This window comes from Conger conger, chromosome 3 (assembly GCF_963514075.1).
Source record: "Conger conger chromosome 3, fConCon1.1, whole genome shotgun sequence".
Taxonomy (NCBI): Eukaryota; Metazoa; Chordata; class Actinopteri; order Anguilliformes; family Congridae; genus Conger; species Conger conger.
The window spans coordinates 64,734,979-64,750,744 of NC_083762.1; the positions used below are offsets into that span (position 1 = coordinate 64,734,979).

The 15,766-nt window shown below is 39.8% G+C and overlaps 1 protein-coding gene across 1 annotated transcript in view; it reads left to right on the top strand.

The window, feature by feature from the left end:
• Positions 1-15,766, top strand: part of LOC133124962 (trypsin inhibitor ClTI-1-like) — a 92,195-nt gene that overhangs the window by 15,025 nt on the left and 61,404 nt on the right. The gene's annotated exons all lie outside the window — the stretch shown is intronic.

Genomic DNA, 15,766 nt, shown 5'->3' on the forward strand with positions numbered 1-15,766 from the left:
CACAATGAACCAGGCGAAGAGTCACCCGGTCAGCCCAAAACCTCCCTTCCTGAGTGACACATTTCCAATACTCAACCTAGAACCAGGAACCCCGCTAGATATGCCTCAGGTAGCCGCCTTAGCTACCGGCTTAGTTAACAGCTTTCACCTGTGTTTTCATAATGGACAGTGTGTAATTGTAAAAGATGCTTTTGGGAAGCTGGAAAGCTAAACACATGATGCACATACCCAGAACACAATTTGCTAAATTATAACATGAGCACAGTTGGAGTGTTTAGAATATTGAAAATGGATGCATGTCAAATTTTACATGTTGGTGATTCATTTTTTGTAATTAGAGGCTTCAAAAAAATATTGAAACCTGGATCATGCTAGAGAGCATAACAAAATGCTTATTATCAGAAATTAGTTGGGGATGTCAGGTTTTTCTCTACCATAGCTGGTCATAAATAGATTATCGCAACGCTGACAGAATTTGGATCCTTATGGATGTAAGTTTGTAAAATATTTCTATGGCAATAAATAATACAGAATGCAATCAATACTCACTGTTCAAGAAAGCATACACATATACACCCAAGTTCTCCCTTTAAGAGAAAACCACTGAAGCATTGTTGCGGGCACCAAAAGTGAAAACCCTGGAATGAGTGACTGTGATTGGCTGCTACTCAAAGGGTTCTCAATCGGTTTTTGTTCATTGGTCCTCTTCACAGCGTGATCAGCTTGCTTTATTGTTGGAAACTGCATCGTGGCCAGCTTAAAACTCTCAACACTGAAAGTTTGTCATTGTAGCATACACAGTGCTACTAGCATAGCAATGCGTAATGCATAGTCATAATATTCATTGTTAAAAATATCCACAGTGAAATGTATGCAGGCTCCACTGCTGTGCGTCTTCTTATTGTGTATAGGAAGAAAAACTATTTGACGAAACGAGGAACACTACGGATGAGCTGTAGATTTCATTCCGATCGACGTACAGCATAACCCCCTCTAGCCAGGGGAGACTCACAGATTTTAAATCAATGGAAGAAAAAGTCCAGAGATGTAATGAGAAATGTGATGCACACACGTAAAATATAACATGGTAAGGTTCAGTGAGAGAAACTCTTATGGAGTCATATTTATTTGCCCAGCTGGAGAATGTGTGACACCAATCTAGTCTAGATATAGCACTTCAAATGGAACCTCGGGAGGTGAAATATAATAAAGGTGTATCGTGTATCTCAGCAGGGATTTTTTATAGGGGACTGGGGTCCTGCAGAGGGCATTTCAATAAGGAAAGCTCAGTAGTCCCTTGATCAATGATGCACACTCGGATGAAGGTTACTGGCATGGGAGACTACTTATTTCTCATCATGCCCGTAATTGGCTGCTAGCGCTGACAATTTTTACGATTTATCTATAAAAGCATGCCTTTAACTCAGGACCTGCAGCAGAGAGGACATGAATGGAGCCAATTGAAGCCATAGTGAGTGGTCCAGTCTGTGAAACTAATTCCCTGGCCTCTCAAAGCTATCATTTAAATCTATGCCAGGGCTTCAGGGCCCTTTCAAATTGAACTCAGATCAGATTTAATCCATTCATAGCACCACTCTAGTCAAATCTATGTAATTTCGGCTTGGAGCGAGGTTGTGGTAATTTCTCAGAATAGTTTATCATCATGACTTTCTTTTGTTTGTTATTTATCTTTTCAGGGATATGGTATAGTTATACTAATCGTTTCCAAATAGCATGTCACCAATGCAAGTGGTTATTTTGTAGGTTAGTTAATGTACACATTATTTCTCAAAACAGAACAGTAGTTAGAGGAAATAATTGCATATGGCTGTAAATTAAATATTCGTTTGTATGCTTAATTCAAATTGTAACATTTTTGAGTATGTGCTCTTTCATTTTAGGTTGAACATGTCCATATCAGGCCTAGCTTTCAGATGAACTGTCGGTCTTGGTCATTTCTGCGGAATTAAGGCTGCAGAAAAGGAGAACATCAGAGCCATCAATTAGGTTATTCTGTCTAACCGTATTGTACAAATCTTGCAGTGCTACAATATGACTACCTACTCTCCCTTACTGTGCAGCCGTGACAGTGAAGGAGCTCTCTGGAGCTTTGGCCTGGCTGTCTGTTATGATGATTTGTAATTGCTCTTTCTTGTTTTGTTCTTTTTAGCTGCATTTGTATTTTCCTATGATAGTCATTTTTAAGTGGTCTCAAAGATCTCAATCAAACATTACCCTCAGCAAAAACAAATGAATAAAATAATAGATTTATGGCGGATTTAAGAGGAAGTGTGATTTTGTGTGATTTATTTCAGGCTTAGTCTTGGAAACATCTACCCCAGAGAGCAATAAACTAACAAGAGCCGCCCGTTCCTTGGTACAGTGCTACCTCCCTTCTATTGAGAAGATTGATTTGAAAATACTTTCATGATAAATCTGTCATACTGTATATGTACGCCTACTGTCTATAAGATTTCCCGTTCTAACTTACCTGCAGGTGACAGGTGACAGATGTGAAATGTATTTTAATGAACATCAGAATCCATGCTGAATTAGATGTTTCCATATGTCAAAAACTGCCAAACCCCAACGTACTTATGCCAAAATGGCTGCTAGTGCTCTGAAAGGATGACAGTGAATGGCAGGCTGCTGATGTCAGCTATTAATTTAGCATAAGGGCTAGCCTGCCCCAGGCCTCAGCTGTTTGGTTCTGTTCTTTATTCATATCCACTCCTCACCTAGCATTCAGCTAACATGTTCTGGGAGAATGTTTTCAGAAATAAATCTCACAGATATATTTTGTCTGAAGAAGAGAAAATGCCATTGAAAATCATGAAAACAGACATTTTTAAAGTTTAGTTGAACAGCATAGAGTGACTCTAAATGAGCAACACACTCCCCCAACTACTTTTATCCTCTTGATTCTTTGTTGCTATTTTAAATTCTATTTCTGACTTTTTCTTCGCATCAGTTTGGCAGTTTGGGAGTATGTTCAGTAGCTTATACTAGCATTCACGTTCACAGTCAGCCGCTGCTTCTTTTCAACCTGCTGTTCTCCAGCTGCGCTGTTTATCATTATTACAGAGAATACTCCCTTCCTCCCTGGGTGTTGCTGTCAGAATGCACAGCCATAATGAGCACCTGTATGGTCAGGACTACTTTTTGGACTGTGCAGATCCTCAGTGCGTTTCCCTGCTGAAAATGACAGCTCAAGCTAGGTTTTGAAACAGGTAGTTGGTTGATCAGTTCAGACCAGCTCCCAGCTCAACATGGTTTGACCATCTACCAGTTAAGACAAGCTTCCAGCATTATGAGCTGGTTTACAGCAGCTGGCTCATACCCAACTAGACCAGTTCATAACCAGCTTCATTTTCAAGCTGGTCAAGCTGGCATTGCTGGATTTTGCAGTAGGATAGCACTTCAGCTTCATACACAACCCATGAGCCCTCAAAACACTTGGTTCCACGCATCCATGTCTGTTTTTCCATGCCAGTGTTCAATACTGTAAACAATTCCAAAACTATTTTAGAACATGGTACTACAATATAGAGAATTGTTTAATTCAGTAAAGTATGGCTAGTTTCTGGAGCAGATGAATGCTAGAGGATGTCACAGCTGTTGGTAATGCGCTCCCCCTGCCCTCGCATTCACATCTGTCAGAGATACCTAGACTCCCTGTGGTATGTGCCAGGAATGAATCTGCACATTTTCTATTGATTCCATTTAAGGAAATCTTTCTTTCTTTTTTCATTGCTTACTCAAGGGAGCGGTGATGAAAGAAAATGTAGTTTTTATGACACATAGGAGAATTTCAAGCTTAAATCAAAGAGCAGGAAAACACTACAGGGTTTTCTTTTCCATGTGAAGGCAGTTTTGTGGGGTTTATAACGAGAGAGAGAGAATGTAAGTCAAAGTTACTGAATGTATAAACATTGTTGTGGGAGGATAGATCCTGGTCTTAATGTCTTCTCTGTAGACATACAGTACATGAACTTACATGTGAACCACCATGCACCAGACTCCTGCTGAATTGCTAAATGCTGAAGCTAAGCAGGTATAGGCTTATACAGTATATAAACATGTAACAAATCCATAAAACACGTCCATATTGAATTAATCCTGACCTGAGGAAGTGAAACACAGGGGGAAATGTTGGAATGTTCTCAATGTTTATAAATATTTGTACCCTGAAGTGTTTGATGCAGGTCTGTTATCAATGTTACCTAATAGCCCTGTACATTTCAAGCAAAGCCACCGTCAACGAAAAAATATAAATGTGCATGTCAATATAAATAATATCTAAATTAATCATTATGGATAACTAATTATTTATGAGAAATACCTATTGTGCTTTTGATCCAACTGCCAGAGCAGGCAGAAAAAAGCCATGTTTATTTGCAGATTCTTCTCTGTCTGCATACTATAAATATTATCTTAGTTATTCTCACAATTCAATGCATAATTACAATGTAAAATATACCTGTTCATTCAAGCAAATTTAGCCACATTTTTGATGTGACTTGTATGTAAATCTTCCTGTACTTTGGTCTTGTTTGAACTGATCAACAACTATGTATTTTTTCAAAGCAAACGCATTTCATTTCTGAGAACATTCAATGCACAGTACTGTACAAAAGTCTTAGGCACCTGTATAACACTCTGTACAGATAAGATTCTTTCAAAAAATTCAATGAAAGGTCCTAAATAAACATACTATACATTTTACATTACATTTTAGTAATTTGACAGAATAGTTAAAAACGGAATCAAATCAATATTTTTTGTGACCACCCTTTGGTGTTAAAACTGCATCACTTCTCTTTGACAGCCATCGCTGTCCTGCAGTTCTATAAAAATCAGCAGGGAGGTTGTTCCAAGCATGTTGGAGAACTTGCTACAGTTCTTCTGCAGACTTTGGTTGGCTCCTTGCTTCTGATCTCAGACAGCCTTGATCAAGTTATGTAAAAAGTAGTCAATTGCTTACAGTAATATTACATTTTTTAAAATTAAATACAAGAATGTCTCTGTAAAATTACATCTTTTGGAAAATGAATATTTGGAAATCTCAAATGTGTTCTTTTATACTCACACGCACAAAAAACATTCACAGTATACTGCATTATCTATGAGTGAAAACGACTGACTAGTCTTAGAAACTGCTTGCAATAGCTGTTGATTCATTCATTCATTAAACCACAAGTGAGACGGGTGCGTGGGGGTTGGACCCAAAATGCACGACTCAGAAACAATAGTTAGATAAAGTCCTGTCAGGGCTTTATTCGGGACGAATCCCAGGAGCGTAGTCAAAACAAGCAAAGTCCATACACGTAGATCCAGCCAAACAAACAATAAACAAACAAAAAGCACGGTGCCGAGGGAAGAGGCAAACTCGTATTCGGTAGACGTGCAGGGAGGTCCGGTAGCAGGAGAGCTGTCAGCGGGGCAGAAGTACAGGCGGACGGCAGGCAGGGTCGCAGTCAAGGGCGATGCGGAAGTCGAAACCATAAAATAATCAGCAAGGCAAAGGTACAAAGACGGTAGGCGAGGAGGTGGTCAAAAACAAACGATGGTCAACGAAACAGAAATCAATAATCAGTGGTCGGTAAACAGGCTTGGCTCGTAACGTGTAACGCTCAAGCGTTGCTTTGACGTACAAGAGGCAGACAATTTCGCAACGAACAGTAGCGCGACTGGGCTATAAATGCAGGTGTAGACAGGTGTAGACAATTAGTTAGCAAAGAAATGGAAAGCAGGTGCGATGGATGGCAAGTTTAAAAAGGTAATTAGTAATCGTTAGTAATAAACCTATCCTGCCCTAGCATTAGTAAATTAGTAAATGACATGCACGAGAAACGTAAGGTAACATGAACACATGATTAGTTTGTTAGTTCTACCCAATCCTGATCTAGCGTTAGTAGTTTTAGTAAATAGACAAAATAGAAACAATTAGGGTGTGAATGACAGAAAGAGAGAGAGAGAAAGGCGGAACGCAAGGTTTGCGGAAAGACATGTAAAAGTGTACGTTTAACCAATGACCAGTCTACGTAACAATAAACATAAATCAAAACATAACACTAAACGAACTAAGACGATAACCACTCAACATAACAAGGTAAAAATAATCGTAACGAAACATAACTAGACATGACAAGAAAATAAATCGTAACAAGAAACAAACTAAACAACATGACGAACCTAGACTAACATAATACATGATAAGACAATACGAGACTAAGACAAAATGAATAAACATAATACATGGCAAGACAGACCTGAAACGTGACAACAAGCCTCTATTTGTGAACAATAAAATATGCTGGCATACAGAAGATTATGTATGCCCTTAGCAGACATGTTTGTTCAGTGGAGGCCTGCAAAGCTGATATAGTACCATACATCTCCATTCATATAGCATGGATATAATCAGTAAACAACCAGGTTCAGGCCTGTAGTGAACCGTAATTGCCATTTACATGTGAAGCCAGAAAGGATGATATCACCCACGGAGGGGGGAAAGCGGGTCACAGTAATGATGAAGATTGAGGAGAATGAAATGATGCTGTAGCTGTGTGGACACGTATGCATTCAATTAGCTTGTCAAAAAGATTATTTGACAGGCAGATAAAAATGATAGAAAAAGATTGGAAATGCTAAATGAAAATTTAATTCGAAAATATTTTGCTTAGATGAGTAGAATGTGCATACTCTATTTGCAGAAGACAGTTATGTTTGCCATACACATTCTGCAGTGGTTGCAAGTCAGTCCACATTCAGACCAACTAACAAGAGTTATAATATCCTTTAATGAGCATGGCCAGTAACCCATGGCAATGAACCAGTATAAATATGAGCAATATTTCACATGTGAAACTGAAGCAGCGATGCAAAAAGAGAATAATTTTCCATATGGGATGGGTCTGGGTGAAGCCAAAGACTTGTGAATACAATGACAAGCGTGTGGTTATCTTTCATCAGCAGGGCAGTCTGTTGGCATCATGAATAAAAAAGCACAGTGAAACATGATGAATGGTCTTGACTGAATTGACCAGGCACCATTAAACCTGTTGCAGCTGTTTCCTGTTCTCAAAGCAACGTGACTGGATGAAATTCTGAGCTTTCTTTTATGAGCAGCTGTGCATGACCAAAGCATAAACGCCGTTTCCAATCTGACCAGAGATATTTATTAGTGCTGGTCAATAGAGCACACAGTAATGAATTCATCACTATGCTTGCGTATTTCTGCAATTCCGCGATTGGGGGGTGGCTACCGGCTAATTCCCTACCATCTGTCCCAGTATTTTTACAGGATTTTTGTTACCTTAAACAGGAGGAACAACTGGAAGATTTTAATTTGATTTTATGCCTGAGGGAATGGACTGTTCTCCCATTATAAGAGATTAATTACTAAACATGCATACTATCTGTCCAGATGGATTTTGATAAACAATGTATCCTTGTGCATGACCTGATTTTGTTGCCTCTGAAGAGGAACTTAAGGATGAGTTGAATAGGTGATGTGGTAATGTCTATGTATTAAGCAAGTTGGTGTGTGTGTTCCATTCTATCCCAGGTTTAGCTCTAGATTGGGAAAGCTTTCCTGAAAATGTCAATCTCTATGTTCATTAATTAATTAATTAATTCATTCAATCATTCATTCATTCATTATCGTAACCCACTTATCCTGAACAGGGTCGCAGGGGGGCTGGGGCCTATCCCAGCATACATTGGGCGAAAGGCAGGAATACACCCTAGACAGGTCGCCTGTCCATCACAGGGCTCACACACTCATACCTATGGGCAATTTAGACTCTCCAATCAGCCTAACCTGCATGTCTTTGGACTGTGGGAGGAAACCGGAGTACCCGGAGGAAACCCACGCAGACACGGGGAGAACATGCAAACTCCGCACAGAGTGGCCCCGGCCGACGGGGATTCGAACCCAGGACCTCCTTGCTGTGAGGCGGCAGTGATACCCACTGCATCATCCGTGCCGTCAATCTCTATGTTCAGAGGGAAATATAGGAGGCTTGAGGAAAATGATAGTCTTCACCTTCACCTACCAGACAGATGTAAAGGTAATGTATAGTATAGGTGGGTTATCCTTTCTTTGGAAATGTCCTTCCTCATACTTTTGAACCAATGCATGTGTGTGTGTTTGTGTGTGAGTGTTGTTTGTTTTTTGTGTGTTTTTATTGAGGGTGGGGGGTGGGGGGTGAACTTATATTAACCCTGCTTGTCGGCTGAATTATAATTTCACTCTGTTCCCATGACGATAGGCAAAATAATAAAAACGAATGCCAGTTGTGGTTGCATCTTCCAGGATAGCAATTATTCAAATCATCCCTCCAAATCCACAAAAAATGGTTACAGACCACAGAATCTAATGTCAGATACCTGTTGCTGTCAAATGTGTTTTAATGAGAGATTACTACAGTATATATGTAATGAAACAAACAGGTCCATTTAATCGCCTAATTAGGCATCACACAGACTCTTATAAGAGAAAAACAAACATCACATCACAGATCACTTGTATCCAAAACACACTGGTGACATCACCTCCCATGAACTGAAAAATAAAAGCAGCGACTATTTTCACACCTATTTCCATAATAAAAAAATATTGCTGGAATAACATGAGAGATTGGAGAAGCATTACAGTTTATTTTAATCTGCAAAGCAGTGGTGTTAGCAGACAAAAAGCATGGGCTTATTGAAAATGCTTTCATGGGTCTAATGGTTGTGAAAAAAAGAGAATTAAAGGGATTTCCCCAACTTCTTAATTTCTTCCCTGAAGAGACACTGGATAAAGATGAAGGAAAATTATCTTTATCCACTTATATTACACATCCCTATGAATTCCAGTTTGCTGTTTGCATCTTTATACATTTTGCACTAGATACGCAGCTGTCAATAGGAACTACTGCCAGTATAAAGAATGGTTCATTGTGCAGAAATGAAAAAAGGCAAATGCCAAGACAGTGCCTTCGCTGACAGCAGTGGTTTCTAGGCACATAATAATTCAGGGGGAAAAGAACCAAGTGGCAGTGCTAATGCCATTTCTATTTTATTTTTTTGTTGGTAATACAGATATCTGAGTGAATAGCGCCATTAAATGTTCATAACATGTGCGGTTGTAAGACATTTATCACATTCTAACAATCCCTTTACCTGTGTGTGTGTGTTTGTGGGGGGGGGGGGTAAAGGGATTCTTAGAATGTGATATTAGCATCATGTTAATATGTATGTTAACGTGTTAATGTTCTCTGTCAGGAGAGAGATTCTTTGGCACATTAAAATGTGGGGTAAGGTAAGGTCATACATTAATCATTATTGAAATTTCACCTGGAGACTATGCTCTCATTATATTCATTCAGATTCATTGAGGAGTAGGGATACATTACATTGGGCTGCAGCTGCAGTGTGAGGCAGTTATTCAGCTGTGGCAGGAGAGCTAGAAAAGTCAGTCTTGCTTGCTGGGAGGATGATTGAGCTGCAAACCTGTTGCCATTTCACAATGTGTGTCTCTGTCAGTAACTGCCTCAGTCACCAGGAAAACTGTCTGGACCTTTTGTGCAACACTTTTTTGCTAAATAAGCTGGCAAAAACTTGACAGTGAGGTGAGACAGTTTTACAAATTTTTCAAGATTTGTCAATGGACGCTAATGTTCTCTAATTGAGACAAAATGCTTAATTACAAGGCCAAAACACTTGCTAAAACATTTTACAGTGTGCAGGCTGGCTCCTATAGAGCAGCTTAGTACAGGCTCTCACCACAAGTGCAGTCTGGGTCCTCTAGAGTGCTCAGTTAGTAAATGGTCTCAGCTTGAGTTGAATGTGGGTCTTATAGTTCCATCAGCCACACACTTTGTTAATCATTTCACAGTCTGCCAACTTTCAATCTGTGGATCACTTGAAACCCTATTAATTCTCATTTATACTCCATCTCAGATAAGTGCATTTCAAATGTTGTAACCGTCACTGGCTACATACTTCCATGCGTCCTTTACGTTGGCATGGATTTTAAGCAATATATCCACTAGTGCATCGTCAAAAATGTCTAACTGACAACAACAAACATGTCGACGGTGGAGGAGGTCGTAATAATGAACCTCTTAAGAAAGACGCAAAAGCAGAAGCAGCGTTGGAGGCGGCGGTGGTCTGTGAGGCCATTCAATACATCACGACCTGTACGTATAATTATTTTGACTAATATTAGGGAATTACGAAGTTCTGCCATTCGCCATTCCTATGGTCGTGTCTCGCTTGAGCTACACTGCCCCCAAGATTTCCGGAGGTAGTGTTTCATTTCATCCCTATCGTAAGCTTTTAGAAAACGTGCAAAAATACGGAGGAAATGAACACAGTACGGACATAAGGCTGAGCATAAATGAGCCTTTAGCTGGGATGTTTCAAAGGGTGGAATCAATACCAGAAGTGTATTTTCAGCGTGGGACATATTTATGGAAATTGCCCTGGTGATCACAGCACACGCAAGCTCCACAGAGACTTGCTTGTTCTACAGTATCTCCATTCTTTCTAAAACCACTGCAGGCAAATCTGCAAAGATAATCAATGTATTTAATAAAATAAAATAATTAATTTTCTAAAAATGAAATCATGGCGATGTGCATCTGGGCCCATGGGCAATGTGCATTTTTCCATAATCAGGTTCCAAATGCAGCACATCTCATGTCAAACACTCATGAAAGATGTTCTGACAGACCACCCTGCGTCGAGATGAAGTTAGCCTTCTCTTCTTTCTGCTTTACATTTCCTGATCTCAATGGGATCGCTGTTTTAGTGTGGTCTGTGTTTTTCTTGTCAATTAGCACCAATTTAGGTCTTGGAAGCAAATCGTTATCCAATCGAGGAGTTCAGTTAAGCCAGTTACTCGGCCCTTGCGGAGGGAATTTGAATGAGGTTGGTCCTCCTGTGTTTCTGAAAGCAGCCAGCACCATACAGGAAGTGAGCAGAGTCTGACTTGGGAAATGGGCTCTGGTTGAAACAGAGAAGAAACATAAACAGGAAAAGATCAATAATCCCCTCTGTTGCATGGAACAAGAAACACAAAAGATTCTCTGCATCTAAATAAGTGTCCCTCACCTTGACGTCTGATAGTCACCATCCAGGGCAGCACCTATCCCCACTTCCCTCTGATGAAAATAAATAAATAAAATAAAATAAAATAAAAGCATGAACAAAATGAACATTGAATCTGAACACAGCACCAACCAGTTTTCTTTAGCTTGCCCTCATTCTTCCTCTTTCACAATGAAGTAGCAGACAGCACAAAGAATTGAAAAGGGTGAAATTGGAGCTTTGACGCTGGACTCTGACGTTCTACCAGACACATTGAAGAAGTTCGCTCATTCTCGGAAAAGGAAAGCAATTTTTCATCCTCCACTTTAAATCACTCTGTTGTCTGCATTTTATGAAGATTGTTTCTGAATAAATATTCCATCCATCATGTCCCATGTCCGAGAATCTTGTCATCAGATATTTTAATTTGCTGTCTTTCGCTGACCCTGATGCCAATAAATCTCAAATGAGGAATATATTTATTCCTTTGTTTGGTTTTTGAATAATAATAGCAAAAAATGATGCATTAAATAGAGGAATATATTTATCATTAGGCAGAGAAATTAGATTTTTATTATCTCTGTATTATGTCAGAGCTGACTGTGCCAATCTAATCTAATAATTGAACATATCAGTTGCTAGTTTAGCTAGACTAGGTCCTCAAAACTTTCAAGTGTTATAGATACTTCAACACATTTGCCAAGAAGCCCATGGCTAACAAACTGCTAAAGCCATTAGCCTACAAAATTAAATCCTTATTAATGCTTCTACAATATGATGTTAAACTTGAAACAATGATTATAATCAACTAGAATGTCTGGTTAGTTACTGTAGCTAGTTACTCTATTGTTCATGGTTATGGATCATAAATGTAGTTGACATGGGATTTAATAACACAGAAAAGACATCAGGGAATGATTCCCTGATGCGATTGAGTTGGATCATTTGCCAATCTATAACTGCATAAGGGGAGCACTCGAGACCTGTTCAGTTTATTTCCGCCAAAACATCTCTGCTGGTCTTTCAATATAGTCTTTAAAATATTAAAATAGCAATGATCTACGATGGCTCCCCACTCAACGGTAGAACAATGGTAGATGCAGGTTTGTTTTCCCCCTCAGAAGGCTCTGCCTACATGCCTATGGCGTGTTGCTGACTGGATAGAGGACCCAATCTGTCTACTTTTTGTGCAGTTTCCTTTCAATTTATCTCTTTAGCTGAACAAAGACTTCAATTAAGCACTTAATGACTGAAATGCACCAAAAATCAGCTGACACTGCAGCTGTCTTGGATTCCAGTTTGAAATTCCGCCTATAGAGCATAAAATGGTCACTGGATAATGGCTGGGTGCATTGGAGAATGTGGCACTGCTGTAATGCACCTGGTGAAGGTGCCAGTCTTTTGCCGTTGGTGTGTGTGAGTGTGGGCGTATGAGAGGCATTGATTACAAAGCACTTTGTGTTGCTCTAGTTGCTGAGCTATATACATACAGTCCATTAACCATTTTCCAGACATGTTTTTTTGTGTGAAATTGATTATCATCCAATGCTTCTGCTTGCTTGATACAGTAATCTCACCACCACAAATTCCAAGTTTAAAGTTGTCATTTGCTGCAGAAGGGTTACACTCTTCAATGTTGAAATAAAAGCTCTCTTTCACCAGTTTCATCCACCTTTAATCCAGGAGAATCTATGGAATCATTTGAAAAAAACCAAAGCCAACGCATTTATAAGAAATAAAAAAAGACACAAGAGTACCCTGGTGGTGACAGATGGCCTGTGTGATGCATGTACAGTGAGAGGCTCCGGGGAGCCTGAGGTACTGGTGGCTGGAGGCAGACAGCAGCTTTACAGCTAGAGCTGTGTTATCCCTCCGGGACAGGAGTGGGGATTTGCGGAGAGTTAACCCAGCGAGACGCGGCGGAGGGGATTTTACGAGACGGCGGCTCACAGACAGATCGGTCATTATTCTCTCACAAGTCCGTCAGTTGGCGTACGGGAAGTGAAGAGAACAGCCAGCTGAGGAGCTGACCCTCATTCATCCCATTCCTTCCACCGTCCCTGCCTGTAACCTACCTTACCTGCATTTTTCAGTATGTACATTTATACAGACTTTGCCAATGGATTATATGTAGCTCGAGAGGAGGACAGATAAATGATGTACTGGGAATGTGCCAGATGAAGCCGCCCTCCAATCGTAAGGCCTGATGCAGAATGTGACCTATGCAGACAGAGCTGTCCACCAATCAAACAGACTATATGAAAAATGTGACCTCCATAGCATCATGCCATGTAGCATCTTACCATCACACGTGCCATGTTAAATACTCCCTGTTTAGCCACCTTGTACCTTTCCTGTTGAGTTATTTTTAAACATTTTGTTTTTTATTTTTTTATTTTTTTATTGGTGCCTATCTGCAGGCTGAGCATATCCAATTCGCACCCTAATCTGGAATGCAGTAGTATTCCCGAAGTAACCCCACTGTTGAATCAGGAGATTGTAGATAACTGCGGTTCTCCTCAAAAACATCACCAGCAGCTTCTTGTTTTCATGACACAGACAACAGCCAAGCTGGCACAGAGCACAGTCAGAGGAAGACCTTTCGCATGTAGCTTTAACGTGCAGTCTACAGGCACCAAATGAACCCTTCCTCCTGGTGAGTCGGCACCACCACAGTCCGGATTCAATCTGAGACTGTGTGACTCAGCCATGCACCACAGAATGAGTCATGCATCAGTGCTTTTTTGCTGCTCATGAACAAGCAGATATTTAAGCTTAACTGGGCTACTGAGTGTAGTTTGTTTCAGTCTTTTCAAGGCAGTTTACAAGGCAGTTTACAAGGTCATCACAGTTCTCTAGAAAGAAAAACTGATTACTACCCCAAATTTCAGGCGCTAAGCCAAGGTCCTGACTCACTGTGGCCATTAAAGATCCTGTGACACTCATCACAAAGAGTAGGGTGGGGTTCCCTGGTGTCCTGGCTAAATTTAAACCTGGGACTTTCAACCTGCCACTAAATCATCCCCTGATTTAACTGGCTAAAACATTGTTGGGTCCACGTTGGCTGGTGTGTAGTGAGTGTTCAGGTTCAAAATTGGTTGCTCTGCATCACCCAGGTGGGTGCTACAGGCAGGCTGAGGCAGGTTTCTCCCTCATCACTGTAAATTACTTTGAGTGTGAGAAAAGCGCTATATAAATGCAATGATCTATCTATCTTAAAAGAGAGTTCATGCTGGATCATATTATCATCTGACTCATTGAATCTTGCTTCCAGGTATCATCTGAGAAGATGACAACCATCCGAGAATTTTCAACCTGGTTGCCAATAACAGAAAACTTATGATATACCTTCAGGAATATACAATGCAAAATATAATCAACCTGACAAGAAGGAGACGGAAGAAAGAGCAGCTTGTCAGTCACAGTAATGGAATTCTCATGTTTATATAGAAATCATTGAAAATGTCAGTGTGGTGTGAGGCATGAGGGCCTAATAGGCCATGAGATCAACATTGCCACCATTATAAAATTGTGGTGGACTCCCCTGGGACAGGCTGTCGAGATAAAATTAACGACAGTCTGAATACAGGTCATGCGAAACAAATTAACAAGTCGGGCTCTGGCCCTATTGATAAGCACATAGATTATGTGGATAGAGTGACAATATCCCTCCAGGAGCCAATAATCTTCTCTACCCTGCAGCACAAACAAACCTTTATCAAGACAGCATCTATTACAATGCCAAGCTCACAATGTCCTCAGATGTTCAGACCTTTATCAGATATTCTTTTTAAGAATTATTTGAGCCAAAATGCACTGATGGGAATCATAGGTAAAGGCAACCAAGCTGTGTTATCTGCAAGGGGCGTGGTTGCAACAAATGCTTGGCAGTTTTTGGCAGTTTTGCCCTTTGTTGATAAGTTGGTCTGTCTTAAATGAAGCTAATAGCATTGTCTACATGGCATTAACTTGTAGTATTATCTTGCTATTCTGAAGCCTTACATAATGTTGAGAAAGGAAATGAAAGCACATGTAAAAAACTCAAATGTAGTATGTGGGGATATAAATACAAAGAAAAAATAAAGAGTGGGTATATAAATTAGTTAGCTTAATTTTTTAAAATTCAGTTGAAACATACAGCAGAAAAGTCAGTGGCTGTGTCTCAGATTGCACACTTGCATGCTGTGTACTTATAAGTACGTGCTTCCAAGTGAACTTTTATTGTCTTCTTTTCTGGCATGAAACCAAATGGCATAATAATAAATGCTGATGTGACACAACCAAGCAGCCACTCTGGCATAGAATAGTAAATACAGAAAACTCAATATAAAATATTTATTTCTGGCAGTAAAATAATGCAAAAGGATCAACACTTCTTTGCATCATCATATCGCAAAAATACATTTAAATATATTACATTTGAAGAACCAGTAACATTGATGAAAAAATACCCTTAAGAGGTTTAAAAAAGAAACACCAAAAAACAGCAATTCAAAATTGCCTCCTTCTTCTAACTGTAAATAAAGGCACACAGTAACAGATAATCAGATGTTGAGAAGGCTCTGCACCATCTGTCACCATCAGCAAATGTCTGTTTTCTGTTAAAAATGTAGTCATTAGATATAATGCGACTGGAGAAAGAAAACTGGGAAAGGAAATATCCTCCTTTGAATGAGTTTTCATC